Below are 26,470 nucleotides of genomic sequence, written 5' to 3' on the forward strand. Positions count from 1 at the left end.
TGCAAAAAGATTACAACTTGCTGAAGCCTTAGATGATGGTTAGCATTTTTTAGCAATAAAGCATTTTTTAAATTAAGGTGTACACATGTCCTTTTTAGACACAATGCTATTGTACACTTGGACTACATTATACTGTTAAACATAACATACATTGGAAAACCAAAACATTTGTGTGACACTTTACTGAAATATTTGCTTTACTGTGGTGGTCTGGAACCAAACCCACAAAACCTCTGAGGTATGCCTACTACATGTATACACATCCACAAACACATGCATATATACATATTGCGTATATACTACACTTATATATGTGTATATAACTATACTATATATATATAGGTATATACTATACCTCTATACCTGTACATAATTATAACTATATGCATATATAACTATACATGCATATATATGTGTATATGTAGATATATACACACACATACAACTACACCTGTATATAATTATATGTACATAGTCTTATCGGATTGGCCAGAAAGATCATTGGAGATTTTCCATATGATGTTACAGAAAAACCCAAACAAACTTTTTGGCCAACCCAGGACATACAGTATAAATATGGGTTGAATTGTTCCCAGATTCATACCCTGAAGTCCTAACCCCCAGTACTTCAGAATGTTTAGAGACAGAGTCTATACAGAGGTAATCATGTTAAAATGGAGTTTTGAAGGTTGGGCCCTAATGCAATATGACAAGTGTCCTTATAAGAAAAGGACACTTGGACACAGGCATGTACAGAAGAAAGGCAACATGAAGACACAGGGAGAAGATGGCCATCCACAAGCCATGGAGGGAGGCCTGGGACAGATTCCTCCAGAAAGCCCTCATAAAGAACCACTGTGGTCTTAGACCCAGCCTCCAACCTGGGAGAAGATAAACATTTGTTGTTTAAACCATCCAAGGTGTGTGTGTGTCTGTGTGTGTGTGTGTCTATAGAAAGAGAGGGCGGTACCCCCACTCAAAAAGTTACCCAGCACATATAAGGAGTAGTACTTAACTGCAACCTACTAACAGTAATAAACATATCATTCATCAGAAAGTGAGTAGTTTTACCCTGCACTAAATCCAGACCTGCGGATACAAAATTGGCTGTGAGGAACTACAGGGAAGCTGCAGTCCACATGTGTGCTATAGCAATGCCAGGCTGGCCAGGCTCAGCTTTTCAATCTAGACTCAAGCATAACAGCTGCACCATAATGACAATAATGTGGAGTCTCAACAGCTCGTCCTCAGTCCTTAGCATTAATACTTTTCTCTGATTCTTCTAAGTCAAACATGAGCCAATGTCAACAATGATTTAACATTAAAACAAACATTCCCTACTTTCCTCTTTCCAGCTCCCAAATGCATTTCATGGAAATGTATTCTGTTATATCAAGTCAAGCTACAAAAAAAAAAAAAAAAAAAGAATGTTACACTATATAGCTCATTATCTGTGAATTTGTCTCAATATTGTTCAATCAAATCACAATGCAGACCTTTGGGACTGAGGCTGAGGTAAGGTTGCAACTACCATCCAAAACCCTGATAGCCTATCTTTGTGTTCACCAAAACAGGCTCATTTTCCTTCAAGGAATATTTATTATAAGTAAATTATAAGTTGAACTCTTGATGGAATATAGATTTGCACTAGTACAAAATTCTGGTTCTTACCTGGGTCATGAATTAGACAACTGCATTAGATTGTGTGTGAAAAAGAGGGGGATTGATGATGGTTAATCTGATGTGTCAACTTGACTAGGCCACAAGACACCCAGATATTTGGTGAAACATTCTTCTGGGTGTGTTTGTGAGAGTGTTCCCAGATGAGGTTAGCATTTACATCAATAAGACCACCCTCCCCAGTGTGAGAGAGCTTCACCCAATCCACGGGAGGCCTGCATAGGATGAAAAGGCTGAGCTATGGAGAATTCTCTCTCTGCCTGATGCTGAACAGAGACGTGGGTCTTCTTCTGCCTTTGGGCTTAGATTCGAATTTTACACCATCAGCTCTCCTTATTGTCACACCTTCAGACTCAAACTGGAACTGCACCATCAGCTCTCCTAGGCCTTTAACTTGCTGTAACAGGAAACCTTGGGACCTGTCAGCCTCCATAATCACATGAGTCCATTCCTTACAAAAACTTCTTGATACAAACAGAGACAGAGATAGATGAAGAGGTTTCCTATTAGTTCTCTTTCTCTGGCGAACCTGGCCTACTAATACAGTGGCTGTTCTGTTACTGGTTATTATTCCCTATATCACACTCTTTAGGAGAAACTACTCTTTGAATTTCATTAAAATAAACTTTGCTCAAGGGTGTGGAGCAAAGGGAACACTTACACACTGCTGGTAAAGATGTAAATTCGTACAGCTACAATGGAGAACAGTATGGAGGTTCCTTGGAAAACTAAAAATAGAACTACCATATGATCCTCTAATTCTACTCCTGAGCCTATACCCAAAGAAAACCATAACACAAAAAGATCCACGCACCCCAATGTTCACCGCAGCACTATTTACAATAGCCAAGACATGGAAGCAGCCTAAATGTCCGTAGACAGAGGAACGGATGAGGAAGATGACGTACATACATACAGCCTTCCCGGGGGCACAGTGGTAAAGCATCTGCCTGCCAATGCAAGAGACACAAGAGACCCAGGTTCTATCCCTGGGTCAGGAAGAGGCCCTGGTGAAGGCAATGGCAACTGGAGGCAGTATTCTTGCCTGGAAAATTCCATGGACAGAGAAGCCTGGCCAACTACAATCCATGGGGTCACAAAGAATTGAACACAACTGAGCACACACACACACACACACACACGCACAATACATATATACAATGGAATCTTACTCAGTTATTTTGAAAAAAGGGATGAAATTTTGCCATTTTCAGAGACGTGGATGGACCTAGAGACTGTCATACAGGATGAAGCTAAGTCAGAAAGAGAAAAATAAATATCGTACAACATTGTATATGTGTCAAATCTAGAAAAACGGTACAGATGAATGTATTGGCAAAACAGAAAGAGAGGCACAGATGTGGAGAACAAACATAGATACCAAAGAGGGAAGAGGATAGGTGGGATGAATTGGGAGGCTGGGATTGACATATTTACACTGCTGCTGCTGCTGCTGCTGCTAAGTCACTTCAGTCGTATCAGACTATGTGCGACCCCATAGAGGGCAGCCCACCAGGCTCCCGTCCCAGGGATTCTCCAGGCAAGAACACTGGAGTGGGTTGCCATTTCCTTCTCCAATGCATGAAAGTGAAAGTGAAGTCGCTCAGCCGTGTCCGACTCTTCGCGACCCCATGGACTGCAGTCAGGCTCCTCCGTCCATGGGATTTACTATGTACAAAATAGATAACTAATGAGAATCTTCTGTGTAGCACAGGGATTTCTACTCAGTGCTCTGGGCTGACCTAAGTGTGAAGGAAATCCAAAGAAAAAGGGATATATGTATACATATAGCTGATTCATTTCGCTGTACAATAGAAACTAACATAATATCGTAAAGCAACTATACTCAAATTAAAAAATAAACACTGCCTGCTGTAGATACTATTGCTCTGTTCCTTCCTTTCTGGAGAATAAGAATGACAGAACTTGAACCACCAAAACACAAGATTTTGTTCAACCACAGGTACAGCACTAACCCTCAGAGCAGGCCTCTTTGTCTCCCCTTCAGCTTACAGCTACATCACAAAAATGGCTTACTAATTTTGTTGTAAATACCAAATTCTTTTTGGAAAAGTGTACACATAGTCAATAAGTAATTCTGACTTATTGTAATAAGTAACTTATAAGTAATAGGTAACCAGTAGATCCAAATTTCATCTGCATCCATCTTTTTATAATAATGGACAGGTACTTTCCACGAAAGAAACGACTGAGTGTCTGACTTTCCTTTTCCTACTCTTCTTTCTCTCTGAACATAATTCCTCCAAACTAGAACAGAATAATGTGAAAAAAGTATGATTTGAAAAATGTCATATCACCTAACAGTTTCCGAAGCATCACCATGTTCTCTATAATTATTTTTAACTGTAGGCTCAACAGGCAGATATACTGGCTTATCTCCTCCTGCCCAGGTTTCTGAAAGACAAAACATAGCAATTACTGTTAAAGGAAAGAATTACAAAAATCATGCATCTTTAATGAAAGGCACAGGAATAGAAATACTATTATCTAGTTCTAGCTTGGCTGGTTCCCAGTTTGAGCCTCTCATGAGCCTGTCCTGCCAGTAAGACTGGCGGGAGTAGAGAGAAATTTGCCCTGGGGGATCATGATCCCAGGGTCAGCATCCTGGGGCTCCAGTCCTGCCCCTTCACTGAAGCAGCTGGATGAGACTGGGCAAGTCAATTACTCTTTCCAGATCTCAGTCACCTGTAAAATCAGGGGGTCTGAAATGCCTTGTAATTAAGGCAGTTTAGCATAATGGTTGGGGCATACCTGGGCCAGCCCAAGTGACCTGGGATGAGTTATTTAACTCCTTGTTTCTGCTTCCTTATTTGTGAAATGGACACAATAACAGACTTCCCCCAAAGACTCTTTGTGAGATTTAACAAAATTAAATATGGTCAAATGCAGAGACTAGTCTAGAAGCCTTCTTAAATGACAGCTATTATGGTTATACTCAAAGGACCTCATCTCTTTTAAATTACTCAACTAGATGACTCAACCCCCCCTACAATTTTTAGTATTCTAGGATTTCACCATTGGGATATAAAGTAGAAATGGAAGGAAAATGCTAAAACTGAAAAGTCACATTTTCCTGTCTTTATCAATATATTAACAGAAAGTTAAAAGTCTTAGAAATTTCTCAAGTTCAAATGCAGATAAAATATGCCACTGATATAAAAGGATCAATTTCACAGGAGAGAAGCCTTAAAAGAGGTAAAGAGAAGAGGAAATGTTTTGTCTTTTAAGAGAAGGAAACAGCATTCGCTGAGCACCTAAACATCTGTGGGGTAGTCTACCACCTCATCTCATCAAACTCTCCAACATCGCTACAAAGCAGTCAATACTGTGCCTATTTTACAGATGGGGGTTGGGGGCTCAAGGAGACCGATTACAGTTCCAAAGGCATATGTCTCTTCAAAGGCAGACTCAGATTACTCCCAGGCCTGACTACAAGCCTATCCTTCTTCCACACCAGAAGGCAGGCTCCAGAACACAGGCATTCCTCACTCAAAGTGAGAGTGATTAGGGAGAAATTGTTTTTTATAGGGTAAATTATAATCTAATTGCACCAGAAAGATTCACTTTTTAAAAGCCCCGTTACATAAGTTTTGAAATGAAGCAAAAGATAAAAATATTCTGCACAATACTATTCATGTGTGCGTGCTTAGTCACTTCAGTCCTGTCTGATTCTTTGTGACCCTATGGGTTGCGGCCTGCCAGCCTCCTCTGTTCATGGAATTCTCCAGGCAAGAATACTATCACTTTCTAATTTCTTAATATTAGAAAAGGAAAGTAAGAACAGTTACTGAATTAAGGATTGTGACAGGGTAGATAATTGGAATGTAGTAGAGAAGAATTTGCCATCAGATGATATGGGCTTCAGTCCTACTTTTGACAGTTACTAGCAGATTACAGTTACTCTCTCAGATTTGACAAAAGGTAATTGCAGGGCCTCTCTCATAATTTATAAAGTTGGAGTAAAAGATGAGAAAGCCTCCAATCTCTGTGTACCTAGTTCTAATTACTTGGTTTTGTCTTAACAAAAAGAGTGTTTCTAAAATATCTTACAAGTTTGAACACTCAGATACAATCTGAAATAATGCCTCTGCAAATTCCTTCCAGGCTCTTCCTATCACCAGGAAAAACGGGATTCACTCCTGGCCACAGATTCAGGCCTCAATACTCCTTTTTTCTTTCCCATGTAAAAGGTCTTAGTTTATTCTCTCTTCTGAAAAATCTGCACAATCACTACAGGTCCAGTCACTGCAGAATGTTCTCTCCTTCTGTTGTCCAGTCTCCAGCTCACTGCTAAACACTTCATTTCTTTTTGCCAGCACCAACATTGGCTTAAATATCTACAAGCCTTGATGGCAGGTGTTTCTCCCCAAACCAGATGCTAAGTCTCAGGAGTTAGAATCCAGTTCCTTTGTTTTGGTTGGGTTTGGTTTGTTAGTTTGTTTTTGAATCTCCTATACCTGGCACATGTTGTACCAAGTTCATGTTCAATAAACAATTGTTGAATGAGTGAATGAATCTCTGAATTACAGTTATCTGTGGCTTGGTACAGCAATGGCTACACAATTTATGGGGCCCAATGCAAAATGCAAATTACACCCCCCTTGTTCAAAAAGCAGAAAAAACTATGATATTAAGGATACTAAAATATAAAGCTTTTTTCCTTTGTTCTGTGATCTCTCTCTCACTTGTCACAGTGTTTTTTATTTGCTATGTAATGTTATTCTAAATAAAGAGAAATCTAAATTTAAATTATTAGTAAGAATGTTTTTCGTCTTTGTACTGCATTATGCTAGTTTTAAATGCAGCCATAAGAGACTTTGGGGCTTCCCAAGTGACTTGGTGGTAAAGAATCCGCCTGCCAACGCAGGAGATGCAGGTTCAATCCTCCAACTGGAAAGATCCCGTGGAGAAGGAAATGCCAACCCACTTCAGAAATCTTGCCTGTGAAATCCCATGGACAGAGAAGTCTAACAGGCTACAGTCCATGGGGTTGCAAAGAGTCAGACACGACTGAGTGACTGAGAACAGAAGATCCAGAAGAATAAGAGACTTCATGGTCCCATGCTCATGAAGTTGGCCCAGCCTGAGTATAGTCCAAACAAATTAAGGAGTAATTGACTAAACCCAGGTTTACTCCTGGAATGAGTTTACCCAGCAGTAGCAAGCAAAAGTCAAGGACTTCTACACATGGCAGGAAGAGGGTATCGTGGAATAGCTTTTTTCAGCTTGTAATAACACCACCTCTCATTTCACTGATTGCAAACCAAATTTGTTCCCTTGGAGATGAAGTCTTCCAATGGTACATAAAATGTTTGAGCAAGTTTCTATCTTCTTTGGGAAAAAAATAAAAAACAAGAAAATAAGTTATTGATATAAAGAATTATGGATGGAGAAAATTGCTGGATTTTATTTACTCATATTCCATTCTACCTTTGTGCCTGAAAAAGGCTGGCAAGAAATTATATCGTAATTATGGACTCCCATAGCAACTTGAGTATCAATGGATCCTATTGTTCCAACCTTTGCAAGCCCCCAGATTGCATCACACAGAAAAAGAGCAGGCACTAATTGCATTGCATATTTATACTTCCTTGTTCCCACCATTACCCACATGATACCCTGTGGGTTCTAATTAGCTCAATCAGAGCTGGGGTGGGGGAGGATAAAGTTTTAAGCAATTTCAAATAAATATGGGGATTGCTACCACCACAGAATTTGGCAAAATGCTATCTTTAGCCAAATTCAGTGTATTTCCCATTTCCAAAGAAACTGGATAGCTTTTTTGTTGTGCTTAGATTTCACCAAGGATAATAGCATCTTAAATAACATCAACCTTGCTGGTTTGCATTTTGGCATTTTCCTGGAATTGGAGGGAAAAAAGCCATTGTGAATGTAATTTTTGTTGGGCTCTTAAGTGATAGCTGTGAAAATAACAACCAATAACTCTTCCACACTCCCTTTCTTCTGTTTGTTTTATAATCAGCATTGTCCAGAATTCTTACCTTTAAATCCTTGGCAAACTGTAATGAATGGTACTTAGGAAAAGGATTTCCTAAAGGATTATATTCTGGGGAAATAAGCTTAATTACTCCCAGTATCAATCAATGATTTAAAGTTTTGAGAAATCACTTTTTTTTTAAGTGAAAGCACCTAAAACTTTTTTTTAACATAAACAAGAATACGTCCCTCCTTTTCCCCATCATATGGCCTCATTATTAATTCATCTGGAATCTCAATTATAATCAGAAAGATGGCTCCTGCAGCTTCACTTACAATCAGCTCAATGCCAAAACGGCCTCGTGCAATCACCCTCCTCACGTCTACAGATGACTCCTAATGAAGAAAATCACTCAAAGGCAACGAATATGCTGAGACCAGTTTGTAGTGTCTAATGGCTGGAGCTTGGGGGTTCACACCAGCCATCTTAACCTTAACCTCCAGTCTCCATCGTGGCAGAGCACAGGCCAAGCCTGGCTGCCTTAGGACTGAATGCAGCCCACAGAACCATCTCGTTTTCCCCACTTTCCTCCTCTCACCCCAGTATATAATACTTTAATAGTATTATTAGTATTAGTATTATTAGTGACTACCACTTTTTAAAGGTTTTACTGATTATTTTTTTAATTTATGACTGCACCAGGTCTTCATTGCTGTGCACAGGCTTTCTCTAGTTGGGGTGAGCAGGGGCTACTCTGTTGTGGTACAAGGGTGTCTCACTGCCGTGTCTTCTCTTGTTGCAGAGCACAAGCTCTGAAATGCATGGGCTTCAGTAGCCACTGCACACAGGCTCAGTGGTTGTGGCTCACGGGCTTAGTTGCCCTGCGGCATGTGGCATCTTCCCAGACCACGGATCAAACCTGTGTCCCCTGCATGAGTAGGGAGATTCTCAACCACTGGACCACCAGGGAAGTCCGGTGGCTAACATTTAAATAAATACTAGATGTATTTGTATAAAATTCCAGGGTATCAGGTTCTTTTTGACAGTGCACATGTTCTAGAAACAGCAGGCCCACATTCGGACATGATACAGACCGGAAGGCCCCGAGTCAAGGTGACCATTGTTCTACAGGACAAATACTCTGTGTTCTGTCTTTCCCACTCACCAAACCAGTCTCTTCTTTCACTTGCCTCACTCCTACAGACATGTAAGTCTGATCCCCTGAAACCAAAACTCAGGCTTCTCCACCCGGATGTTTTCTTCAAATGGTGGATGGCCTGGTCAAAAGTGTCAGCCCATAAGGAAAGAAAAGGAGAAAGCAGAAGGTTCTATTTCTATAAACTTATATAGAGGAAGGATCGGGCACCATCGTTCCCTCACTCAACTCACCTTTATTGAGCACCCACCTTGTGCCTGGTAGAGTCTGAGGAGCTGGAGATGCGGTGGCAACAGGATAAGCTGCTTGCCTCACCAAGCTCTCTTTATCTTGTAAGACAGGCCCTAACTAGAAAAACAAATATGCATCATGTTAGATAAATAGTGAGTGCTTAGAGACTGAACATACAAATAGATTACAGCAGAATATATATATATATATATATATATATATATATATATATATATATATATAAATAGAATTCTGACCCACAATTTGCAGCAAGCTGCCCAAGAAACCAACCCAGGAAGCCAGCCTGCTATAATCAGACTTGCAGGATGTCAGACCACTATCTCCAATGATAGTTTAGGAAGCCAGGCAATAACCCTTGTAACAATTGGCCCCAAGTGGAGAGGGCTTGATTAATAACTGGAAGCTTCCCTAACATTTTCCCTTGCTTCCAACCAGAGAAGGCTAAGTATGCACCCCTAACCACTGACATAGGAGGCCCCTTCTAGTTAGCCTACCTAAAGCTTCCCCAATACAACAGTTTCCAGTGAAGGCATAACCCAGGGAAAGCCTTCCCCTTTCCCATGTAAAGCTTTCCCACTCCTCTGCTTGCCTTTGAGTCTCTGTCAAATGCAAGGGATGCTGGCTGACTCTCATGCTGGAGCAAATTCTGAATAAGTAGCCTTTGCGTATTCTCCTTTGGATGGGCTTCATTTATTTCCACAGGGCTTTGAAGCAAAAGAGAGTTAAAGGGATGGGCTGATGAGCAGATGGGGAGGTTGGGAGAGAGGTAACACTGGGGATGAGAAGAGAGGAGAAGGGATGGAGGGAGCCATGTGACTCTGATGGAGAAGCATCCTGAGGAGAGGGAACAACAAGCAAGCAAGCTTGTGTGTTCTAGAATCAACAAGGAGCAGAAAGGCAGGGGAGAGAGGAAAGATATGGAGATGCCAGGGTACATGGGGGCCTGTCGGCCTCAGGAGGGACTCTGGATTTCCTCCTGGGTGGAAAAGAAAGGCACTGTTGGGCTCTGAGTACGATGGTCACATATCCAGTCCATTGTGTAGAGAATAATGGGGAAAGTGGAGGTGGCAGAGAGGTTACAGCCCACTGCATAAAGCCACGTGCAAGGTCATGGCCACGAAGACCAGCAAGGAGCAGTGGGAGTGGTTAGATGCAGCCAGATTCAGGATATTAACACCACTGAGGTGTTGAAGGTGAGGTGATAAGTACCCCCTTCTTCCTATTTTCCAGCCCATTTTAGTACCCCTCCTGTATCTACCCCCTGATATCCCAGTACCACCCTTTGCAAAGTCACTTGTCCAGCAGAACAACTAGAGATAGACAGATGAAGCCAAGAGTGGATGAGGCCAAGCATGTGGCCTGGGAGCTTACGAGGAGGGAACAGGAGTGGTAATAGCCAAGCCAGGGTGCTCTTTGTGTGGAAAATCCTCAGGCTCCTTATTTAAAAGTTTCTACCCAAGTCAGGAGACCCGCCCGACCTCTGAGAGTGCCTTCCTTCAGAGGGTCTGACCCAGAGCTTTTCTCTATTTCTCAGTCTGCTTTACTCCCCTTTCCTAGGGGTTCCAGGACCTTGTGGTGAACACTGCTGATGCCCACAACCCAGTCCCCTCACCATGTCTGTCTGTGCAAGCCAGCTTGATGTCCAGCCATCTTTCCAGACTACAGGGGTCTGGGAATGTGACTGCCTCCTCTACTGCCCAGCCTTGCCTTCCCACCACCCCACCCCACACAGCAGTCCTGGACAAGGCCCAGTAGGTGGGAGATGAAACACTCCAGCTTTCTCTCCCTTTGACCAGGGTTGTTTTGAAGTGTGTTTGCACCATTTTTCAAAGTGACCCACTATGGTAACCAGCTGGATAGCACTCTTTCTGTCTCTCCTCACCCCCACCTAATATCGCCTTGCCCAATCAACAGCTTGCCCTTGAATTATTGGCTCAAGGTCAGACTCTGGGGGACTCAAATTCAGACCACCTGCTTCAATCTGATGTTCATATGCTGAAAATCTAACTTTCAAAGTGATAGTATTAAGAAGTGGGGCCTTTGGGATGTGGTTAGGTCATGAGGGTAAAACCCTCAAAAATGGGCTTTAGCATCCTTTAAAAGAGGCCCCCACTGGGCTCCCTAGCCCCTTCCACGACACAAAGATAAAATGAGAAGTCCCCAGTCTACAAGCTGGATGAGACTCATCACCAGAACCTGACCTTGCTGGCACCCTTATCTAGAACTTCCAGCCTCTAGAACTGTGAGCCATAAATTCTGACTCTTGACAAGCCACTATCTATGGTATTTTGTTACAGCAGCCAGAATGAACCGACATAATATCTATGATATGCTTTTTTTTCAATTCCTAGATAGTATCCATGTATTGCGAAACAAAAACAAACAAATCACCTCCAAGTCACAGTTTATAAATACCATTGCCTTCTAAAAGTAACCGTGTTCCTTTGAAGAAAGGCTGATTCTAGAGCTGCGGCAGGGAAAATACAAGACAATCATGAAACATCCTCCATGCCCCCAAAAGTGAGGAAGTGCTCAAAGAATGATGCTGCTGCTGCTAAGTCACTTCAGTCGTGTCCGACTCTGTGCGACCCCAGAGACGGCAGCCCACCAGGCTCCCCCATCCCTGGGATTCTCTAGGCAAGAATAATGGAGCGGGTTGCCATTTCCTTCTCCAATGCATGAAAGTGAAAAGTGAAAGTGAAGTTGCTCAGTCGTGTCTGACTCCTAGCAACCCCATGGACTGCAGCCTTCCAGGCTCCTCTACCCATGGGATTTGCCAGGCAAGAGTACTGGAGTTGGGTGCCATTGCCTTCTCCGCAAAAATGATGAGACCATGCTAAAAGAGCACAGGAGGCAAGTTGAATGATTTCCTACTGGCTAAATTTGGGGAAACCTTAATGTCAAAATAAGTAAAAATATTGATGTATTATAACACACTGAATAAAATAAGAATCCCTGAGTCTATCCAGTTAATAAAGAAATTAAAGAAATAAACATGAAAAAGGAAAGGCTCTTCTTTTTAACACAATGTCGACCAGTAAGTAAACAATTAGTAAAACCATCATGGCAAGAATTGAGGCAAAAACAAATCACCAATGATGGTAAATGTAGAAAGTTTGATGAGAAATGGGATACGTATATGGGCACAAAATATCTCCCCACAAATTATTCATTAATTACAAAGGGGAAAATAGTATCTATACAGTAGAGAAAGTGGAGCAAAATAAAGACTATTTCTTAGACATGCCCCAAAATTTTCACTTGCTCTTTAGTTAGAAAGGTATGGGGAATAAGATCAGGAACCCAGTGACTGTATCACATACATCTTTGTTGTATAAGCTATGCTTACATCAATGTCCTAGTTACCTGTACACAGGGTTAGGGTCCTCCTTACCTACATCATTTACTCTTTTCATTAAGCCTCAGATTTTTTTAGAGAACCATGCCACATCCAGAGGAGCCTCACTGAATCACCTCCTTCAGACCACACATCACTGCCCCACAAAGCAGCAAGTGTTTGCTACCAGTCCATCTAGGCTACCTGAAGCCAGAAGAATTATTCCTTCAAGTATTACCCAGAGTTAATTCTGTATATTTCAATGCCATTCACAGGCCATGATTAGCACACAAGATACAGAGGAAAAATCACTTGCCTTATAAAAATTCTATGAGTAGTACAAAGGACAACTTTGTAGTATAATTAGCATATACCTTGGACCATAATCTGGAGACTGCCTACACATTCTTCTCTGCATTTGTATCATTCATTTTTTTTTCCATCTTTGACCTCCATTTTTTTAAGAGTTTCATTTTTTCTTTTTTTTTTCCTTTTTTTAATATAAATTTATTTATTTTAATTGGAGGTTAAATGGCACTGACCTAGCAACTTCTCAAACAGCCTCTCCCTACTTCTCAGGAAATACAGAGAAGGCTTAACTTTTATGTTTAACCTCCAAACAGTCTATACATTCACAGGTATTGTCACACAAACCCCTTTTCCATGCTTTCATTCAACACTTTCACTCAACAGCTATGGAATGATCAATTCAAGCTATCACACACTGATGTTACCCAAGAGTGAACTATTCTGTTTCAGTCCAGAGACGTTTGTGCCAGTATTTGGATGCTTATTATATTTTGTCCTATTATTTCCTAAAAATGAATAAAAAACAGAAAAAGGAAAGTGCTGGTACAAGTGATAAGAAGTATCAGTCAGTCAGTCAGTTCAGTCTCTCAGTCATGTCCGACTCTTTGCAATCCCATGAATCGCAGCAAACCAGGCCTCCCTGTCCATCACCAACTCCCAGAGTTCACTCAAACTCATGTCCATTGAGTCGGTGATGCCATCCAGCCATCTCCTCCTCTGTCGTCCCCTTTTCCTCCTGCCCCCAATCCCTCCCAGCATCAGAATCTTTTCCAATGAGTCAACTCCTCACATGAGGTGACCAAAGTACTGGAGTTTCTGCTTCAGCATCAGTCCTTCCAATGAACACCCAGGGCTGATCTCCTTTAGAATGGACTGGTTGGATCTCCTTGCAGTCCAAGGGACTCTCAAGAGTCTTCTCCAACACCACAGTTCAAAAGCATCAATTCTTCAGTGCTCAGCTTTCTTCACAGTCTAACTCTCACATCCATACATGACCACTGGAAAAACCATAGCCTTGACAAGACAGACCTTGGTTGGCAAAGTAATGTCTCTGCATTTTAATATGCTGTCTAGGTTGGTCAGTTTTTCATCCAAGGAGTAAGTGTCTTTTAATTTCATGGCTGCAGTCACCATCTGCAGTGATTTTGGAGCCCAAAAAAATAAAGTCTGACACTGTTTCCACTGTTTCCCCATCTATTTCCCATAAAGTGATGGGACTGGATGCCATGATCTTCATTTTCTGAATATTGAGCTTTAAGCCAACTTTTTCACTCTCTTCTTTCACTTTCATCAAGAGGCTTTTTAATGGCCTGCAGGACTGGAAAAGGTCAGTTTTCATTCCAATCCCAAAGAAAGGCAATGCCAAAGAATGCTCAAACTACCGCACAATTGCACTCATCTCACACACTAGTAAAGTAATGCTCAAAATTCTCCAAGCCAGGCTTCAGCAATACCTGAACTGTGAACTTCCAGATGTTCAAGCTGGTTTTAGAAAAGGCAGAGGAACCAGACATCAAATTGCCAACATCTGCTGGATCATCAAAAAAGCGAGAGAGTTCCAGAAATACAACTATTTCTGCTTTATTGACTATGCCAAAGCCTTTGACTGTGTGGATCATAATCAACTGTAGAAAATTCTGAAAGAGATGGGAATACCAGACCACCTGTCCTGCCTCTTAAGAAACCTATATGCAGGTTAGGAGGCAACAGTTAGAACTAGACATGGAACAACAGACTGGCTCCAAATAGGAAAAGGAATACATCAAGGCTGTATACTGTCACCTTGCTTATTTAACTTATATGCAGAGTACATCATAAGAAATGCTGGGCTGGAAGAAGCAAAAGCTGGAATCAAGTTTGCCAGGAGAAATATCAATAACCTCAGATATGCAGATGACACCACCCTTATGGCAAAAAGTGAAGAGGAACTAAAAAGCCTTTTGATGAAAGTGAAAGAGGAGAGTGATAAGAAGTATAGTTCATGTTAAACAATACAACTGAGACAAAGACAAAAATCATTAAGCAGCAGGAAGACAAAGAATCTTCCACCTTAATCTGATTCTCATTGGACTTAGGCAGGTTAATTGTATATTCAATTAATTGAGAAGGAAAAGAACACAATTAAAGAACATGTACCAAATGTTAGCAATAAGTCATAAATAATTATGTTTTTTAAAATGGAGTTGTAACTAGGGATCTTATCACCTTTTTAGCTCTTTGGGAATGGAACCTCTTCCTCCTCTATATCAAATAAGTCTATTATCTGGCTTTCCCACATGCAATTCTTGTACAAATTTTCAAGAATGTATTATATGTGAAAGAAGAGAACTGCCTGTATACTTAGGATCAAAACAAAGAGGCAGAAATATTAAAGTGTAAACTGATACCAACCTAATACCAATATCCAAAAGGAATTTAATTGTATTTAAAAGTAAATAAAGCTGAACTGAGAAAACCAAATCATGAGCTTCTCCCCAGGACAGAGACCAACTGAACAAAAATACAGTGACAAACACCTTTAAGACAAACCTCCGTAAATATGAAACAACCCACACACAAGGGCATTTATGACTGATGCAAACTGGAAACCCAAATGTCTCTCAGTAGGGGGCTGGTGAATAGCTTATAATACACAACAGAAAGCCACATAGCAAAATCAAGATCTCCATGAATTAATATGGAGTGACTTCAAGAAAATACTACTTAGTAAAAATATATATAAAAGTACAAAATACTATACAGTTTGACATCTTTTATATGAGAAAGAGGATAACTTGCTTATTTTTCAAAGAAACATTTTTTTTAAAAAAGCTAATATCTATAGAGACTAGTGACAATGTATAGAGAAAAAAGAGATAGAAACTTCCCTAAATATATTTTTGCATATAATCTTGATTTTTGAAAATGTGTAAATAACCTACATATTAAACATTAAATAAAAATTAGTCATAAAATCATACACAGAAACAGAATGAATTAAACTGCCTATAAAATTGGTTGCCACACAGAGAAAGCATATTCAAAATTCCTTTGAATACAAAACTACAATTGTACCTCCTAGGGTGTATATTCTAAAGGCAAAGAACAAAAGAAATGTTAAACTTGGTGGGTTTACTATGCACTTAATATCAGAATTACAATTTTTAAATTATTTAATGATTACTGACTTTTAGGGGAGCACAGATGAGAATTTTATACCCAGCCAAGGTATCTCTCACATATAAAATATACTATCACATATTCTTCTGTGGGAAAAGAAGCCACTTAACAATATGCTTCAGGAACCAAGGAGAGAATCACATTTAAGAGATCAAAAATGTGTCAGTTGTATAAAATGATTTACCAGTCCTACCTTACTCAGTCTGGACCTCAAATAAGAACATTTGTTGGATTTTTATGATACAAGATGTATTCCACATCCCAGGGCAAAGATGACCCTTCAGTGCTAACCTTGGCTGCTTTCTCTATCTTAACCAATGTCAGAAAGCGTGTTCATTGTGTTCTGTTCTTTACTCCAGAGTTCAAAATAACCTATACTATTCTATTTCAGTATTTTCTCCAAGAATCACATGGACCACATGTGATTAATCTAATTCCATGAAACTATGGGCATGTCATGCAGGGCCACCCTATATGGACAGGTAAATGTTGAGAGTTCTGACAAAACATGGTTCACTGGAGAAGGGAATGGCAAACCACTTCAGTATTCTTGCCTTGAGAACCCCATGAAAAGTATGAAAAGGCGAAAAGATATGACACTTAAAGATGCATTCCCAGGTCAGTAGGTGCCCAATATGCTGTTGGAGAAGAGTGGAGAAGTAACTCCAGAAAGAATGAAGAGACAGAACCAAAGCGATAACAACTCACAGCTGTGGATGTGAATGGTCATTGAAGTAAAGTCCAGTGCTGTAGAGAACAATGTTGCATAGGAATCTGGAATGTTAGGTCCATGAATCAAGGTAAATTGGAAGTGGTCAAACAGGAGATGGCAAGAGTGAACAAGGACATTTTAGGAAACAGTGAACTAAAATGGACTGGAATGGGTGAATTTAATTCAGATGACCATTATATCTACTACTGTGGGCAAGAATCCCTTAGAAGAAATGGAGTAGCACTCATAGTCAAAAAAAGAGTCCAAAATGCAGTACTTGGGTGCAATCTCAAAAACAACAGAATGATCTCTGTTTGTTTCCAAGGCAAATCATTCAATATCAGGGTGATCCAAGTCTATACCCCTACCACTTATGCCAAAGAAGCTGAAGTTGAATGGTTCTATGAAGACCTGTAAGACCTTCTAGAACTAACACCCAAAAAAAGATGTTCTTTGCATCATAGGGGGTTGGAATGCAAAAGTAGGAAATCAAGAAATACCTGGAGTAACAGGCAAATTTGGCCTTGGAGTACAAAATGAAGCAAGGAAAAGGCTAACAGAGTTTTGTCAAGAGAATGCACTGTTCATAGCAAACACCCTCCAACAACACAAGAGACGATTCTACACATGGACATCACCAGATGGCCAATACTGAAATCAGATTGATTACATTCTTTGCAGCCAAGATGGAGAAGCTCTATATTTTCAGCAAAAACAAGACTGGGAGCTGACTATGGCTCAAATCATGAACTCTTTATTGCCAAACCCACACTTAAATTGAAGAAAGTAGGGAAAACCACTAGACCATTCAGGTATGACCTAAAACAAAGTCCTTATGATTATACAGTGGAAATGACAAATAGATTCAAGGGATTCGATCTGAAAGAGAGAGTGTCTGAAGAACTATGGAAGAAGGTTTATAATATTGAACAGAAGGCAATGATCAAAACCATGCCCAAGAAAAAGAAATACAAAAAGGCAAAATGGTTGTCTGAAAAGGCCCTACAAAGAGCTGAGAAAAGAGAAGTGAAAGGCAAAGGAGAAAAGGAAAGATATACCCATCTGAATGCAAAGTTCCAAAGAATAGCAAGGAGAACTAAGAAAGCCCTCCTCAGTGATCAATGCAATGAAAAAGAGGAAAACAATAGAATGGGAAAGACTAGAGATCTCTTCAAGAAAATTAGAGATACCAAGGAAACATTTCATGCAAAGATGGGCACAAAAAAGGACAGAAATGGTATGAACCTAACAGAAGCAGAAGGTATTAAGAAGAGGTGGCAAGAATACACAGAAGAACTATACAAAAAGAGCTTCATAACCTAGATAACCATGATTGTGTGATCACTCACCTTGAGCCAGACATCCTGAAAGGAGAAGTCAAGTGGGCCTCAGGAAGCATCACTATGAACAAAGCTAGTGGAGGTGATGGAATTCCAGTTGAGCTATTTCTAATTCTAAAAGATGATTTTGTGAAAGTGCTGCACTCAATATGCCAGGAAATTTGGAAAATTCAGCAGTGACAACAAGCCTGGAAAAGGTCAGTTTTCATTCCAATCCCAAAGAAGAGCAATGCCAAAGAAGGTTCAAGCTACTACACAATTGAACTTATCTCACACACTAGCAAAGAAATGCTCAAAATTCTCCAACAGTACATGAACCATGATGTTCAAGCTGGATTTAGAAAAGGCAGAGGAACCAGATCAAATTGCCAATATTTGCTGGATCATTGAAAAACCAAGGGAGTCCCAGAAAAACATCTACTTTGACTGAGCAACTTCACTTTCACTTTTCACTTTCATGCATTGGAGAAGGAAATGGCAATCCACTCCAGTGTTCTTGCTTGGAGAATCCCAGGGACAGGGGAGCCTGGTGGGCTGCTGTCTATGGGGTCACACAGAGTTGGACACAACTGAAGCGACTTAGCAGCAGCAGCTGCTTTATTGACTCCAAAGCCTTTGACTGTGTGGATCACAACAAACTGGAAAATTCTTCAAGAGATGCAAATACCAGATCCCCTTACCTGCCTCCTGAGAAATCTGTATGCAGGTCAAGAAGCCACAGTTAGAACTAGACATGGAACAACAGACAGGTTCCAAATCAGGAAAGGAGTGTGTCAAGGCTGTATATTGTCACCCTGCTTATTTAACTTATATGCAGAGTCCATCATGAGAAATGCCAGGCTTGATGAAACACAAGCTGGAATCAAGATTGTCAGGAGAAATATCAATAACCTCAGATATGCAGATACCACCACCCTTATGGTAGAAAGTGAAGAAGAACTGAAGAGCCTCTTGATGAAAGTGAAAGAGGAGAGTGAAAAAGTTGGCTTAAAGCTCAAAGTTCAGAAAACTAAGATCATGACACCCAGTCCCATCACTTCATGGCAAATAGATAGGTAAACAATGGAAACAGTGACAGTTTGTTTTCTTGGGCTCCAAAATCACTGCAGATGGTGACTGTAGTCATGAAATTAAAAGAGGCTTGCTCCTTGAATGAAAAACTGACCAACCCAGACACCATATTAAAATGCAGAGACATTACTTTGCCAACAGAGGTCCGTCTAGTCACAGGTATGGTTTTTCCAGTAGTCATATATGGATGTGAGAGCTGGACTATAAAGAAAGTTGAGCGCCAAAGAATTGATGCTTTTGAACTGTGGTGTTGGAGAAGACTCTTGAGAGTCCCTTGGACAGCAAGGAGATCAAACCAGTCAATCCTAAAGGAAATCAGTCCTGAATATTCACTGGAAGGACTGATGTTGAAGCTGAAACTCTAATACTTTGGCCACCTGCTACGAAGAACTGACTCATTTGAAAAGACCCTGATGCTGGGAAAAATCAAAGGTAGGAGGGAAAGGGGACAACAGAGGATAATATGGTTGGAGGGCATCACCAGCTCGATGGCCATGAGTTTGAGTGAGCTCCGGGAGTTGGTGATGGACAGGGAGGCCTGGCGTGCTGCAGCCCATGGGGTCACAGAGAGCTGGACACGACTGAGCGACTGGACTGAACTGATCTACATGATTAAGATGTTGTGCAAGGAGAATCACAGAAGTATTTTTTCTTCCCTCTTCTCTGAAAGCACAGTTATATAATAAAGCATAGAATAACATAATAACCATTTCCATAGCTGAAAAACTCAAAGATTATTTTCTGCAACTGTAAAACTCATACTGAATGACCTAAATCTCAGAGATTTTTGTTTTTCCAAAGGATAAAGACTAAGTAAGAAACTAGTTTATAGCAGCTATCATCTTCTTCAATGTCTCTTTTTATCATCTTCCACCTAATAGTTACAAATGTCCCTGCATTTACCATATTTTAAACTTTGAAATGAATACGTTTTTAAAACACACAATAAAATGAATACTAATGTGGTGAAATTCTGTGTAATAATTTTTTTCTTTACACTTTTATACTTTTTAAGTTTTCTTAAAGCATTGATATCACTTGCATACTCAGAAAAATAGATGTTTAAATCAGTACAGACATTATATATATATACCATGAGTATAATTATGTTTTTTAATATGTACCCAATAAAACACAAAGGAAACCAATATGGTTATTTTTCCAAAGGCTGTAATTGTTTTCTCCTCCCCTCTGCTTTTCTGTATTTTCCATGTTTCTATCATGAATATACGTATATTACTTTTATGGTGGTGAGGGAAAAAACAAGTCAAAGTCATTTATTAATTGGAAATCAACAGGCTGTTATTTATCCAAAATGTGAATAGAGGATATGTAAAAAAGAGACATTAAGACATGTTATGGGGGACTTCCCTGGTGGTCCAGTGGTTAAGAATCCACCTTCCAATGCAAGGAATGTGATGCCATCCCTGATCAGGGAATTAAGATCCCACATGGCCTGGGCCAAGTAAGCCTATAAGCTGAAACTACCAAGCTTGTGTGTTCTAGAACCCTTGCGCCCCAACAAGAGAAGTCCACAGGCTGCAACGACAGAAAGCCCATGGGTCATGACAAAGACCCAGTGCACCCTTTCCCCCCCACACCAAAAAAGGCATACTATACACAGATGTACTCAGCTTCAGTGCCTGCAGCAGCCACACATGGTGAACAGCTAATGAACACCCTTATCAGACAGCTCTCACCCGTATTCCTAGTTCTCAGTTCTGCACCATTGTGGGTCACAGCAGGAGGGAGGTGGACTTAACTACCACCCTTCCCTTCCAAAATTTCCAGCTGTGCTCTAAAACCAGTACAGCCTAACCACATCAATGCTCTTTCTGTCCAGCATGTGAATTGGAGGGCTGTGTGTTTATTTGCAAAGACATGGTTGCCTTGTAAAGCCCAAAATTAAGTTCCCTAAACAGATTTTGGTTTACAGGATTCTTTCAAACTGCATTACTTTTCCCTAATAAAGTTTTCCTCCTTGTTCCTTTCTTTCTCCATACTAGAGAGAAACATGTTATGGCCGCTTTTAAAAATGATGTGATGGGGAGGGTGATAGCACAACAAGAAATTTGATTCCCCTGATGGAAAAACCAGCTCTTGTAGACCTTGCTTTATAGTAACTAACAGCCTCTAAGTACAGATACCTTTGTTTTTTAAAACATCCCACGGTAAATGCATTGTGCATTTTGTAACAAACTGACGTTTTCTTCTGCTATAGTGTGACCCAAAAGGAAAAAAGTATCTGAACTACCAAAGGCTTCAGAACTATTTTTAATAATCTGTGTTGCTCTGTATTACATGATGACAAGGAACACATAGGAGTGGGTGCTGTTACAAGTCCTCACCCTGCAAGTGTTTATAATAGCACTGCGCTCATAATCACTCTTCTTTGAGCCTCACTGTGGGCAAAGTGGTATTTTCTTTTTTGTTTTATTTTTCCTAATATCCTTCACTCTGATATCCAATATTTCTTTGGCCCTTCTGGGGCATCTTGGGCCAGTTTTTTCAAGAAATATGTCTATGCTGTTTTATTAACTCCATTCTTGGGCTGTCACTTTTTCTTTCTCTCTGGGCCCATCCCATACTCCAAATGAGAGCAACAGCTTTTCTCATAGTGGAAAAAAACTGGGCTTTGGAGCCAGACGTGCTTTGACTCTAATCTCAATGCCGATACTTTCTGGATTGATGAGCTACAGTGGGCAGCTCCTTCTCCCTAAGATTCACCTTGTTCACTTCAAAGATGCATAAATAGCACTTACATCACAAGACTGCCACAACAAAAAGAGACACAATATGGAAGTTTCCAGCCAAGGACAGACATCATGGAATGGAAGCTGTTGTTCTAACCAGTCACATCATTAACACTTGTCCTTGCTGACACCTCCTGTCAACATTCTGCCTTGTAAGGGACCACTAAGGGCCTTTCTGATTGCCTTGTTATTTCATGGCTTAGATGCAAATACTGTTGTCCTGAGGTCCACATATTTCCTTGGGTGCTTTGCTATATCTCTCAAGACTGTTAACTACCTTCTGAGTACCAGTCCCTCCGGGTCCCCATTGTTAAACCTTAGCAAAAAGCAGAGCTGTGTCCCCCTCTTTTGTTTTCCTGTGTTGATTTAAGTGTCTATACCACAAACATGGCTGAGCACACAAACTTGTCCGGACATGTAAAAGTGAAGCATTTGCCTACATGGGGTTTACAGTCTAGAAGAGGGACCTCTGCTAGAGGAAATGGGGCTGAACTTTTTATAAGCAACTTTATTTCATGAAATCAAACAATAACAAGATAGTACAACTCAGCATGACTTGGATAACTGAAGTCATGCTATAGTAAATGATGTCTGTGCATCTTATTAATATATTTCCAGGTTGCAAATAAAAGAGGAGGAGGGGTAAAAGAGAAATGCTGCATCGTTTCCTTTCAGTGAAATGTCTAGAATGGGAAAATTCACTGAGACAGTAAATAGACAAGAAACTACCAAGTGCTGAGACGAGGGGAGATGTGACTATTGCTGAATAGAGTCTCAGTTTGGGATGATGAAAATGTTTTGAAAACAGTGGTGATGGTTCTATACATTATGCTGCTGCTGCTAAGTCACCTCAGTCGTGTCCGACTCTGTGTGACCCCATAGACGGCAGCCCACCAGGCTCCCCTGTCCCTGGGATTCTCCAGGCAAGAACACTGGAGTCGGTTGCCATTGCCTTCTCCAATGCATGAAAGTGAAAAGTGAGAGTGAAGTCGCTCAGTCGTGTCCAACTCTTAGCGACCCCATGGACTACAGCCCACCAGGCTCCTCCGTCCATGGGATTTTCCAGGCAAGAGTAAATTGTAATTATTCAGGATTGGGAACTCATGTACACCCGTGGCTGATTTATGTCAATTTATGGCAAAACCAATACAATATTGTAAAGAAAAATAAAGTAAAAATTAAAATTAAAAAAAATAAAAATAAAAAAATAAATTGTAATTAATGCCACTGGATTGTACACTTAATAACGGTTAAAGTCACAAACTTCATGTTTTATATATATTTTACTACAATAAAAAAAAAGAAAGTGAAATCTAAATAGTTACAAACAGTAAAGTATCTCCCTTCTCACCCTATCTCAGCCCCTCTGAGTCACACGTACGGTAAGTCCCCTACAGAGGAACCTTCAAGTCGCACAATTTCAAACACGCAAACGTGCCCGTGTATGCTAACTACTGGACTTTACTACTGTACTTCTCAAGGTACTATACCATAAGATTAAAAATGGTTATTTTTTTTGTTTTTTTTTTAATATATCATTTGTGTGAAAAGTGTTATAAACCTATTACAGTAGAGTACAATATAGCCGATTGTGTTAGCTATATACCTAGGCTAACTTTCTTGGACATAAGGAACAAATTGGACTTAGGAATACACTCACAGAACAGAACTCCTTTGTATGTAAGGAACTTGCTGTATTTGTGTACACAGCTCTCCACGGTAATTTAGTCAGTGAGGGTTTTCAAAAGCCTGATGTGTGCCAGGCACTGTGGTGGGTGCTGGAGAAGAGCAAGAAGAATCTCTTGCCTGTGCTCAGTCCAGACCCACAGCCAAAAGGGCCTCTGTCCAGCTCAAAGGCACCATCCTTCAGGAAGCTTCTAGGATCATCAGGTTGGGATGAACTGCCCTCTTGTCCCTGCATCCGTTGCCCTTGTGCCTGAGCCAAAAGGGCCACTGTCCAGCTCAAAGGCTCCATCCTTCAGGAAGCTTCTAGGATCATCAGGTTGGGATGAACTGCCCTCTTGTCCCTGCGTCCGTTGTCCTTGTGCCTGAGCCCTCTTTTCAGTCTCCTCGGTCTATGCCCCACCCCATTGCCCTGGCAAACTCCTTCTAGGTCTAAAACATAACTTTTCGACTTTGCCCTCATCCCACCATGCAGTGCGTCTGCACTAGCCCTTGGTGTATGCTGAGTCCAGTCTTCTGGAGAACAACGCTTTCCAACCTGCCAAGGCCCAGTAGTAGCCCTCTCTCCCACTCTGCTTTAATCACTTAATCGTCTCATCTTTCCTCACTGTACTGCCTTTATAAGCTATTGCTTAACCATGGATTAAAAAAAGAAAAAAGGACTATTTCTCTTCTGTGAATTAACCTCAGCCCCAGGAGAGCTAAGATGTGTTCAGCTCGGGCTTTCTACCCCCAGCTGATAAAAAGAACACACCTATTAGTGTTCAATGCACAACATTTCAATTCCAGATAAGGTCAATCATTACCAATCAAAGAAATAAAGGCGAGCAAGACAAGATGGAAGAATGAGGGGGAATATTCAATTATACAAACAGAAAGAATGTTTGCAGTAAATGACCAGCAGTCTTAGAGAGCTAATTTCTCCTTCCCTATGCTCTGACTGAAACACATGCTAAGACTTGAGAAAACCCGATGTAATATGTGCATATCTGTATTGTAATGTACAAATCTTTGTGAGAACAAAACACAGTTTTAAACCTGAGGTTATAAGAGCTACTGTTTACTCAGTACTTACCACATGCCAGAAACTATGAAAGCTGACATATATTAGCTTATTGAACTTCTACAGTAATCCTGAGAGGACATAAATAATGTCTCCTTAAGGACACCAGCACTCAGAGAAAGTCCTCTTGTCCAAGAACACACAGCTGGGAAGTGACAAAGTCAGGATTCAAATAGATTTTTGTGATTCCAAAGTTAGTATTGTATTCAATACCCTAAACTGGCTGCTCACTGGTCCCTAAAGCCTCCTGCTTTTTTTTTTTCTTAATTTATTTTTAATTGAAGGATAATTACAATGTTGTGTTGGTTTCTACCATTCATCAATATGGATTAGCCATAGCCATAGGCTCATTCCCAAGCCTCCCTCCCAAGCCTCCCTCCCATCTCCACTGCATCCCACCCTTCTAGGCTGTCACAGAGCCCCAGTTTGAGTTCCCTGAGTCGTACAGCAAATTCCCACCGGCTATCTATTTTATATATGTTAGTGTATATGTCTCCATGCTATTCTCTCCATTCTCCCAGCCTCTTCTTCCTGCTCCCGCCCCCTGGCCCCTTCCCCTCTCCATGTCCATAAGCCTGCTCTCCAGGTCTGCCTTTGTGCTTTTGCCAAAATTCAAGGATCATCTCCGACTCCTACCTTTATTTCTCCCCACTCAGTCATCAACTCTTGCTTGCACTGCCTCCAAAATGCACCCCGAGCCTGACCCATTCCCCTCTTCTTGCATTGTTCCAGTTCTAATCAAGACACCATCACATCTGCCCTGGACCCCAATGTGGCCTTCCAGCTGATCACTCTGTTTTCATTCTTGCCCCCAACATCCAATTTGGCCACGTGACAACCACAGCAATCTTCAAAAAGCATCAATCTTCCTTCTCACCAAACATTCCAAAGCTTCTCATTGATTTCAGAATAAAATCCCAAGTCTGACCATGGTCTACAAGGCCTGTTCTGGTCAAATTCCTGTTTTTTACCTCATCCCCTTATATACATGGGATATACCCCTCTCCACAGTCCACTGTACTCCAGCCCATTGGCTTTCTCCACCCCCTTCAAATATGCCACTGCATCCTGCTTACCTAGAATATTCTTCCTACAGGCTATCTTACCATCATTGAGGTTATGTCTGAGAAACCTTTCCCAGCCCTTCTAGCTAGAATGCCAGCATCCATTCTCTGACACCTGCCCCACCCTAGTCAGTCTCCATCTTGTGCTATTTCTATTTTCTCCACAGTACCTTTCTTTAAAACTATATCAGCTATTGATTTAAATGATGTTGGCTGTCTCCCCAATCCCACTCCTCAACTAGAAAGTAAGATTTATGAAGGCAGGTACTGTATCACCAGAGCTTTGAACAATGGCTGGTACTTACCAGATGCTCATGATCAACGGTTAAATTAATGTGAGTGGCTCTCTCTGCACACCCTTCTCTTCCATCTTCACCTACCTCATACTTGTCCTTCAAAACCAGCTCTGACATTATCTCTTCCAAGAAGTCTTCCTAGTATTCTCAGAAGTTCCCCTCCTCTCTGCATCATCTACCAACTTCCATGAGAACATTTATCAAACTCTACTATCATTGTTTATCTCCCACACTGGATCTTGGCTTCCTTTGTCTTACTTCTACCTCCCTATTCTCCAACAAATCTGGCTACACAACAGTAGCTCAATGTATATACAAGGAAGAGTAACGCAAATGAATCATTTTAAAACTATTCTTGGGCAAAGGTAACAAATGTCCATGTGAGGGAACTTCTTGGAGTGCTCGCAGAAAGCGCTAAAGAAGAAAACTAAAACAAGTTTGAAATGTGCCTAATGTCTTAAGGTTTACATTGACAACAATGGCAAGATGCAGGAAGGGATGTTATGATCCTAGGTAACAATGCAGGGGAACTGATCAGTAAGTCCTGGTTGGATGATTGATAGGGTGAGGAAAGAGGCCTATGAGACATAGAGAATCAGGTGGCCAGCCATCGCAGAACACACTGTTGCCTTGAAA

The sequence above is a fragment of the Ovis canadensis genome, chromosome 2 (genome assembly GCF_042477335.2).
Source record: "Ovis canadensis isolate MfBH-ARS-UI-01 breed Bighorn chromosome 2, ARS-UI_OviCan_v2, whole genome shotgun sequence".
NCBI classification, from domain to species: domain Eukaryota; kingdom Metazoa; phylum Chordata; class Mammalia; order Artiodactyla; family Bovidae; genus Ovis; species Ovis canadensis.